This window comes from Anomaloglossus baeobatrachus, chromosome 4 (assembly GCF_048569485.1).
Source record: "Anomaloglossus baeobatrachus isolate aAnoBae1 chromosome 4, aAnoBae1.hap1, whole genome shotgun sequence".
Lineage (NCBI taxonomy): Eukaryota > Metazoa > Chordata > Amphibia > Anura > Aromobatidae > Anomaloglossus > Anomaloglossus baeobatrachus.
The window spans coordinates 10,182,639-10,192,921 of NC_134356.1; positions in this window are offsets into that span (position 1 = coordinate 10,182,639).

Here is a 10,283-nt window from a genome sequence, read left to right on the forward strand (position 1 = left end):
TTATATTCTTGTACATAGGAGCAGTATTATAGTAGTTATATTCTTGTACATAGGGGGCAATATTATAGTAGTTATATTCTTGTGCATAGGGGCAGTATTATAGCAGTTATATTCTTGTACATAGGAGCAGTATTATAGTAGTTATATTCTTGTACATAGTTGGCAGTATTATAGTAGTTATATTCTTGTACATAGGAGCAGTATTATAGTAGTTATAGTCTTGTACATAGGAGCAGTATTATAGTAGTTATATTCTTGTACATAGGGAACAGTATTATAGTAGTTATATTCTTGTACATAGGAGCAGTATTATAGTAGTTATATTCTTGTACATAGGGGGCAGTATTATAGTAGTTATATTCTTGTTCATAGGGGCAGTATTATAGTAGTTATATTCTTGTACATAGGGGGCAGTATTATAGTAGTTATATTCTTGTACATAAGGGCAGTATTATAGTAGTGATATTCCTGTACATAGGGGCAGTATTATAGTAGTTATATTCTTGTACATAGGGGCAGTATTATAGTAGTTATATTCTTGTACATAGGGGCAGTATTATAGTAGTTATATTCTTGTACATAGGAGCAGTATTATAGTAGTTATATTCTTGTACATAGGGGCAGTATTATAGTAGTTATATTCTTGTATATAGGGGCAGTATTATAGTAGTTATATTCTTGTACATAGGAGCAGTATTATAGTAGTTATATTCTTGTACATAGAGGCAGTATTATAGTAGTTATATTCTTGTACATAGGGGGCAGTATTTTAGTAGTTATATTCTTGTACATAGGGGGCAGTATTATAGTAGTTATATTCTTGTACATAGGAGCAGTATTATAGTAGTTATATTCTTGTACATAGGGAGCAGTATTATAGTAGTTAAATTCTTGTGCATAGGGGCAGTATTATAGTAGTTATATTCTTGTACATAGGGAGCAGTATTATAGTAGTTAAATTCTTGTACATAGGAGCAGTATTATAGTAGTTATATTCTTGTACATAGGGAGCAGTATTATAGTAGTTATATTCTTGTACATAGGGGGCAGTATTATAGTAGTTATATTCTTGTACATAGGGGCAGTATTATAGTAGTTATATTCTTGTACATAGGGGGCAGTATTATAGTAGTTATATTCTTGTTCATAGGGGCAGTATTATAGTAGTTATAGTCTTGTACATAGGGGGCAGTATTATAGTAGTTATATTCTTGTACCTAGGGGCAGTATTATAGTAGTTATATTCTTGTTCATAGGGGCAGTATTATAGTAGTTATAGTCTTGAACATAGGGGGCAGTATTATAGTAGTTATATTCTTGTACATAGGGGCAGTATTATAGTAGTTATATTCTTGTATATAGGAGCAGTATTATAATAGTTATATTCCTGTACATAGGAACAGTATTATAGTAGTTATATTCTTGTACATAGAGGCAGTATTATAGTAGTTATATTCTTGTACATAGGGGGCAGTATTATAGTAGTTATATTCTTGTACCTAGGGGCAGTATTATAGTAGTTATATTCTTGTACATAGGAGCAGTATTATAGTAGTTATAGTCTTGTACATAGGAGCAGTATTATAGTAGTTATATTCCTGTACATAGGGAACAGTATTATAGTAGTTATAGTCTTGTACATAGGAGCAGTATTATAGTAGTTATATTCTTGTACATAGGGGGCAGTATTATAGTAGTTATATTCTTGTTCATAGGGGCAGTATTATAGTAGTTATATTCTTGTACATAGGGGGCAGTATTATAGTAGTTATATTCTTGTACATAAGGGCAGTATTATAGTAGTGATATTCCTGTACATAGGGGCAGTATTATAGTAGTTATATTCTTGTACATAGGGGCAGTATTATAGTAGTTATATTCTTGTACATAGGGGCAGTATTATAGTAGTTATATTCTTGTACATAGAGGCAGTATTATAGTAGTTATATTCTTGTATATAGGGGCAGTATTATAGTAGTTATATTCTTGTACATAGGAGCAGTATTATAGTAGTTATATTCTTGTACATAGAGGCAGTATTATAGTAGTTATATTCTTGTACATAGGGGGCAGTATTTTAGTAGTTATATTCTTGTACATAGGGGGCAGTATTATAGTAGTTATATTCTTGTACATAGGAGCAGTATTATAGTAGTTATATTCTTGTACATAGGGAGCAGTATTATAGTAGTTAAATTCTTGTGCATAGGGGCAGTATTATAGTAGTTATATTCTTGTACATAGGGGGCAGTATTATAGTAGTTATATTCTTGTACATAGGGGCAGTATTATAGTAGTTATATTCTTGTACATAGGGGGCAGTATTATAGTAGTTATATTCTTGTTCATAGGGGCAGTATTATAGTAGTTATAGTCTTGTACATAGGGGGCAGTATTATAGTAGTTATATTCTTGTACCTAGGGGCAGTATTATAGTAGTTATATTCTTGTTCATAGGGGCAGTATTATAGTAGTTATAGTCTTGAACATAGGGGGCAGTATTATAGTAGTTATATTCTTGTACATAGGGGCAGTATTATAGTAGTTATATTCTTGTATATAGGAGCAGTATTATAATAGTTATATTCCTGTACATAGGGGCAGTATTATAGTAGTTATATTCTTGTACATAGGAGCAGTATTATAGTAGTTATAGTCTTGTACATAGGAGCAGTATTATAGTAGTTATATTCCTGTACATAGGGAACAGTATTATAGTAGTTATAGTCTTGTACATAGGAGCAGTATTATAGTAGTTATATTCTTGTACATAGGGGCAGTATTATAGTAGTTATATTCTTGTACATAGGGGGCAGTATTATAGTAGTTATATTCTTGTACATAGGGGCAGTATTATAGTAGTTATATTCTTGTACATAGAGGCAGTATTATAGTAGTTATATTCTTGTATATAGGGGCAGTATTATAGTAGTTATATTCTTGTACATAGGAGCAGTATTATAGTAGTTATATTCTTGTACATAGAGGCAGTATTATAGTAGTTATATTCTTGTACATAGGAGCAGTATTATAGTAGTTATATTCTTGTACATAGGGGCAGTATTATAGTAGTTATATTCTTGTACATAGGGGCAGTATTATAGTAGTTATATTCTTGTACATAGAGGCAGTATTATAGTAGTTATATTCTTGTATATAGGGGCAGTATTATAGTAGTTATATTCTTGTATATAGGGGCAGTATTATAGTAGTTATATTCTTGTACATAGGAGCAGTATTATAGTAGTTATATTCTTGTACATAGAGGCAGTATTATAGTAGTTATATTCTTGTACATAGGAGCAGTATTATAGTAGTTATATTCTTGTACATAGGGAGCAGTATTATAGTAGTTAAATTCTTGTGCATAGGGGCAGTATTATTGTAGTTATATTCTTGTACATAGGGGGCAGTATTATAGTAGTTATATTCTTGTACATAGGGGCAGTATTATAGTAGTTATATTCTTGTTCATAGGGGCAGTATTATAGTAGTTATAGTCTTGTACATAGGGTGCAGTATTATAGTAGTTATATTCTTGTACATAGGGGCAGTATTATAGTAGTTATATTCTTGTTCATAGGGGCAGTATTATAGTAGTTATAGTCTTGTACATAGGGGGCAGTATTATAGTAGTTATATTCTTGTACATAGAGGCAGTATTATAGTAGTTATATTCTTGTACATAGGGGGCAGTATTATAGTAGTTATAGTCTTGTACATAGGAGCAGTATTATAGTAGTTATAGTCTTGTACATAGGAGCAGTATTATAGTAGTTATAGTCTTGTACATAGGAGCAGTATTATAGTAGTTATATTCCTGTACATAGGGAACAGTATTATAGTAGTTATATTCTTGTACATAGGAGCAGTATTATAGTAGTTATATTCTTGTACATAGGGGGCAATATTATAGTAGTTATATTCTTGTGCATAGGGGCAGTATTATAGCAGTTATATTCTTGTACATAGAGGCAGTATTATAGTAGTTATATTCTTGTACATAGGGGGCAGTATTATAGTAGTTATATTCTTGTACATAGGAGCAGTATTATAGTAGTTATAGTCTTGTACATAGGAGCAGTATTATAGTAGTTATATTCCTGTACATAGGGAACAGTATTATAGTAGTTATATTCTTGTACATAGGAGCAGTATTATAGTAGTTATATTCTTGTACATAGGGGGCAATATTATAGTAGTTATATTCTTGTGCATAGGGGCAGTATTATAGCAGTTATATTCTTGTACATAGGAGCAGTATTATAGTAGTTATATTCTTGTACATAGTTGGCAGTATTATAGTAGTTATATTCTTGTACATAGGAGCAGTATTATAGTAGTTATAGTCTTGTACATAGGAGCAGTATTATAGTAGTTATATTCTTGTACATAGGGAACAGTATTATAGTAGTTATATTCTTGTACATAGGAGCAGTATTATAGTAGTTATATTCTTGTACATAGGGGGCAATATTATAGTAGTTATATTCTTGTACATAGAGGCAGTATTATAGTAGTTATATTCTTGTATATAGGGGCAGTATTATAGTAGTTATATTCTTGTATATAGGGGCAGTATTATAGTAGTTATATTCTTGTACATAGGAGCAGTATTATAGTAGTTATATTCTTGTACATAGAGGCAGTATTATAGTAGTTATATTCTTGTACATAGGAGCAGTATTATAGTAGTTATATTCTTGTACATAGGGAGCAGTATTATAGTAGTTAAATTCTTGTGCATAGGGGCAGTATTATTGTAGTTATATTCTTGTACATAGGGGCAGTATTATAGTAGTTATATTCTTGTACATAGGGGGCAGTATTATAGTAGTTATATTCTTGTACATAGGGGCAGTATTATAGTAGTTATATTCTTGTTCATAGGGGCAGTATTATAGTAGTTATAGTCTTGTACATAGGGTGCAGTATTATAGTAGTTATATTCTTGTACCTAGGGGCAGTATTATAGTAGTTATATTCTTGTTCATAGGGGCAGTATTATAGTAGTTATAGTCTTGTACATAGGGGGCAGTATTATAGTAGTTATATTCTTGTACATAGAGGCAGTATTATAGTAGTTATATTCTTGTACATAGGGGGCAGTATTATAGTAGTTATAGTCTTGTACATAGGAGCAGTATTATAGTAGTTATAGTCTTGTACATAGGAGCAGTATTATAGTAGTTATAGTCTTGTACATAGGAGCAGTATTATAGTAGTTATATTCCTGTACATAGGGAACAGTATTATAGTAGTTATATTCTTGTATATAGGGGGCAATATTATAGTAGTTATATTCTTGTGCATAGGGGCAGTATTATAGCAGTTATATTCTTGTACATAGAGGTAGTATTATAGTAGTTATATTCTTGTACATAGGGGGCAGTATTATAGTAGTTATATTCTTGTACATAGGAGCAGTATTATAGTAGTTATATTCTTGTACATAGGGGGCAATATTATAGTAGTTATATTCTTGTGCATAGGGGCAGTATTATAGCAGTTATATTCTTGTACATAGAGGTAGTATTATAGTAGTTATATTCTTGTACATAGGGGGCAGTATTATAGTAGTTATATTCTTGTACATAGGAGCAGTATTATAGTAGTTATAGTCTTGTACATAGGAGCAGTATTATAGTAGTTATATTCCTGTACATAGGGAACAGTATTATAGTAGTTATATTCTTGTACATAGGAGCAGTATTATAGTAGTTATATTCTTGTACATAGGGGGCAATATTATAGTAGTTATATTCTTGTGCATAGGGGCAGTATTATAGCAGTTATATTCTTGTACATAGGAGCAGTATTATAGTAGTTATATTCTTGTACATAGTTGGCAGTATTATAGTAGTTATATTCTTGTACATAGGAGCAGTATTATAGTAGTTATAGTCTTGTACATAGGAGCAGTATTATAGTAGTTATATTCTTGTACATAGGGAACAGTATTATAGTAGTTATATTCTTGTACATAGGAGCAGTATTATAGTAGTTATATTCTTGTACATAGGGGGCAATATTATAGTAGTTATATTCTTGTGCATAGGGGCAGTATTATAGCAGTTATATTCTTGTACATAGGAGCAGTATTATAGCAGTTATATTCTTGTACATAGGGGCAGTATTATAGTAGTTATATTCTTGTACATAGGAGCAGTATTATAGTAATTATATTCTTGTACATAGAGGCAGTATTATAGTAAGTTATATTCTTGTACATAGAGGCAGTATTATAGTAGTTATATTCTTGTATATAGTGGTCAGTATTATAGTAGTTATATTCCTGTACATAGGAGCAGTATTATAGTAGTTATATTCTTGTACATAGGGGCAGTATTATAGTAGTTATATTCTTGTATATAGTGGTCAGTATTTTAGTAGTTATATTCTTGTACATAGGGGCAGTATTATAGTAGTTATATTCTTGTACATAGGGGGCAGTATTATAGTAGTTATATTCTTGTACATAGGAGCAGTATTATAGTTATAGTAGTTATATTCTTGTACATAGAGGCAGTATTATAGTAGTTATATTCTTGTACATAGGAGCAGTATTATAGTTATAGTAGTTATATTCTTGTACATAGAAGCAGTATTATAGTAGTTATTTTCTTGTACATAGGGGCAGTATTATACAGTTTTATTCTTGTACATAGGGGCAGTATTATAGTAGTTTTATTCTTGTACATAGGAGCAGTATTATAGTAGTTATATTCTTGTGCATAGGAGCAGTATTATAGTAGTTATAATCTTGTACATAGGGGCAGTATTATAGTAGTTATATTCTTGTACATAGGGGGCATTCTTGTACATAGGAGCAATATTATAGTAGTTATATTCTTGTACATAGGGGCAGTATTATAGTAGTTATATTCTTGTACATAGGGGCAGTATTATAGTAGTTATATTCTTGTATATAGGGGCAGTATTATAGTAGTTATATTCTTGTACATAGGGGGCAGTATTATAATAGTTATATTCTTCTACATAGGAGCAGTATTATAGTAGTCATATTCTTGTACATAGGGGCAGTATTATAGAAGTTATATTCTTGTACATAGGGGGCAGTATTATAGTAGTTATATTCTTCTACATAGGAGCAGTATTATAGTAGTTATATTGTACATAGGGGGCGGTATTATAGTAGTTATATTCCTGTACATAGGGGCAGTATTATAGTAGTTATATTCCTGTATATAGGGGCAGTATTATAGTAGTTATATTCTTGTTCATAGGGGTCAGTATTATAGTAGTTATATTCTTGTACATAGGGGGCGGTATTATAGTAGTTATATTCCTGTACATAGGGGGCGGTATTATAGTAGTTATATTCTTGTACATAGGGGCAGTATTATAGTAGTTATATTCTTGTACATAGGGACAGTATTATAGTAGTTATATTCTTGTACATAGGGACAGTATTATAGTAGTTATATTCTTGTACATAGGGGGCGGTATTATAGTAGTTATATTCCTGTACATAGGGGCAGGGCTGTGGAGTCGGAGTCGGAGTCGGAGCTCATTTTGGTGGAGTCGGAGTCGGAGTCGGAGTCGGTATAAAATGCACCGACTCCGACTCCTAAAATATATAATAAATTGGGGACAGGAGTGCAATGCAGAATGTGCTGAATATTTTACTAAATAACAACATTTAGTATAATGCTTATATTTAAGTGAAAAATTTATTGTAGTACAATGTGAACATCAGACATTTAATTGTTTTTATGATACAATAATCAAGATATTTGGATAGAACATAAAATATTTATTGGAATACAACTTTAGAACACAAAAAAACTAATAAATTGTAAATATGTAATATATATAATATATATATATATACAGTGTATATACACACACACAAGATATATATGTAATCTACTGTATATTACATAGTGTATTACATATTTACAATTTATTACAGTTTTTTGTGTTCTAAAGTTGTATTCCAATAAATATATTTTATGTTCTATCCAAATATCTTGATTATTGTATCATAAAAATTATTAAATGTCTGATGTTCACATACACATATTCATGTACTACAATAAATTTTTCACCTAACTATAAGCAATATATGTAGGAGTCGGAGTCGGAGCCGGAGTCGGAGTCGGTGCAAGAGAATTTGAGGAGTCGGAGTCGGAGTCGGAGTCGAAGGTTTGGCTTACCGACTCCACAGCCCTGCATAGGGGGCAGTATTATAGTAGTTATATTCTTTTACATAGAGGTAGTATTATAGTAGTTATATTCTTGTACATAGGGGGCAGTATTATAGTAGTTATATTCTTGTACATAGGGACAGTATTATAGTAGTTATATTCTTGTACATAGGGACAGTATTATAGTAGTTATATTCTTGTACATAGGGGGCGGTATTATAGTAGTTATATTCCTGTACATAGGGGGCAGTATTATAGTAGTTATATTCTTTTACATAGAGGTAGTATTATAGTAGTTATATTCTTGTACATAGGGGCAGTATTATAGTAGTTATATTCTTGTATATAGGGGCAGTATTATAGTAGTTATATTCTTGTACATAGGAGCAGTATTATAGTAGTTATATTCTTGTACATAGGGGCAGTATTATATTAGTTATATTCTTGTATATAGGGGCAGTATTATAGTAGTTATATTCTTGTATATAGGGGGCAGTATTATAGTAGTTATATTCTTGTATATAGGAGCAGTATTATAGTAGTTATATTCTTGTATATAGGGGCAGTATTATAGTAGTTATATTCTTGTACATAGGAGCAGTATTATAGTAGTCATATTCTTGTATATAGGGGCAGTATTATAGTAGTTATATTCTTGTACATAGGGGGCAGTATTATAGTAGTTATATTCCTGTACATAGGGGCAGTATTATAGTAGTTCTATTCTTGTATATAGGGGCGGTATTATAGTAGTTATATTCTTGTACATAGGGGCAGTATTATAGTAGTTATATTCTTGTATATAGGAGCAGTATTATAGTAGTTATATTCTTGTATATAGGGGCAGTATTATAGTAGTTATATTCTTGTACATAGGAGCAGTGTTATAGTAGTTATATTCCTGTACATAGGGGCAGTATTATAGTAGTTCTGTTCTTGTATATAGGGGCGGTATTATAGTAGTTATATTCTTGTACATAGGGGCAGTATTATAGAAGTTATATTCTTGTACATAGGTGGCAGTATTATAGTAGTTATATTCTTCTACATAGGAGCGGTATTATAGTAGTTATATTGTACATAGGGGGCGGTATTATAGTAGTTATATTCCTGTACATAGGGGCAGTATTATAGTAGTTATATTCCTGTATATAGGGGCAGTATTATAGTAGTTATATTCTTGTTCATAGGGGGCAGTATTATAGTAGTTATATTCTTGTACATAGGGGGCGGTATTATAGTAGTTATATTCCTGTACATAGGGGGCAGTAATATAGTAGTTATTTTCTTGTACATAGGGGCAGTATTATAGTAGTTATATTCTTGTACATAGGGGCAGTATTATAGTAGTTATATTCTTGTACATAGGGACAGTATTATAGTAGTTATATTCTTGTACATAGGGACAGTATTATAGTAGTTATATTCTTGTACATAGGGGGCGGTATTATAGTAGTTATATTCCTGTACATAGGGGGCAGTATTATAGTAGTTATATTCTTTTACATAGAGGTAGTATTATAGTAGTTATATTCTTGTACATAGGGGGCAGTATTATAGTAGTTATATTCTTGTACATAGGGACAGTATTATAGTAGTTATATTCTTGTACATAGGGACAGTATTATAGTAGTTATATTCTTGTACATAGGGGGCGGTATTATAGTAGTTATATTCCTGTACATAGGGGGCAGTATTATAGTAGTTATATTCTTGTACATAGGGGGCGGTATTATAGTAGTTATATTCCTGTACATAGGGGGCAGTATTATAGTAGTTATATTCTTTTACATAGAGGTAGTATTATAGTAGTTATATTCTTGTACATAGGGGCAGTATTATAGTAGTTATATTCTTGTATATAGGGGCAGTATTATAGTAGTTATATTCTTGTACATAGGGGCAGTATTATAGTAGTTATATTCTTGTACATAGGAGCAGTATTATAGTAGTTATATTCCTGTACATAGGGGGCAGTATTATAGTAGTTATATTCTTTTACATAGAGGTAGTATTATAGTAGTTATATTCTTGTACATAGGGGCAGTATTATAGTAGTTATATTCTTGTATATAGGGGCAGTATTATAGTAGTTATATTCTTGTACATAGG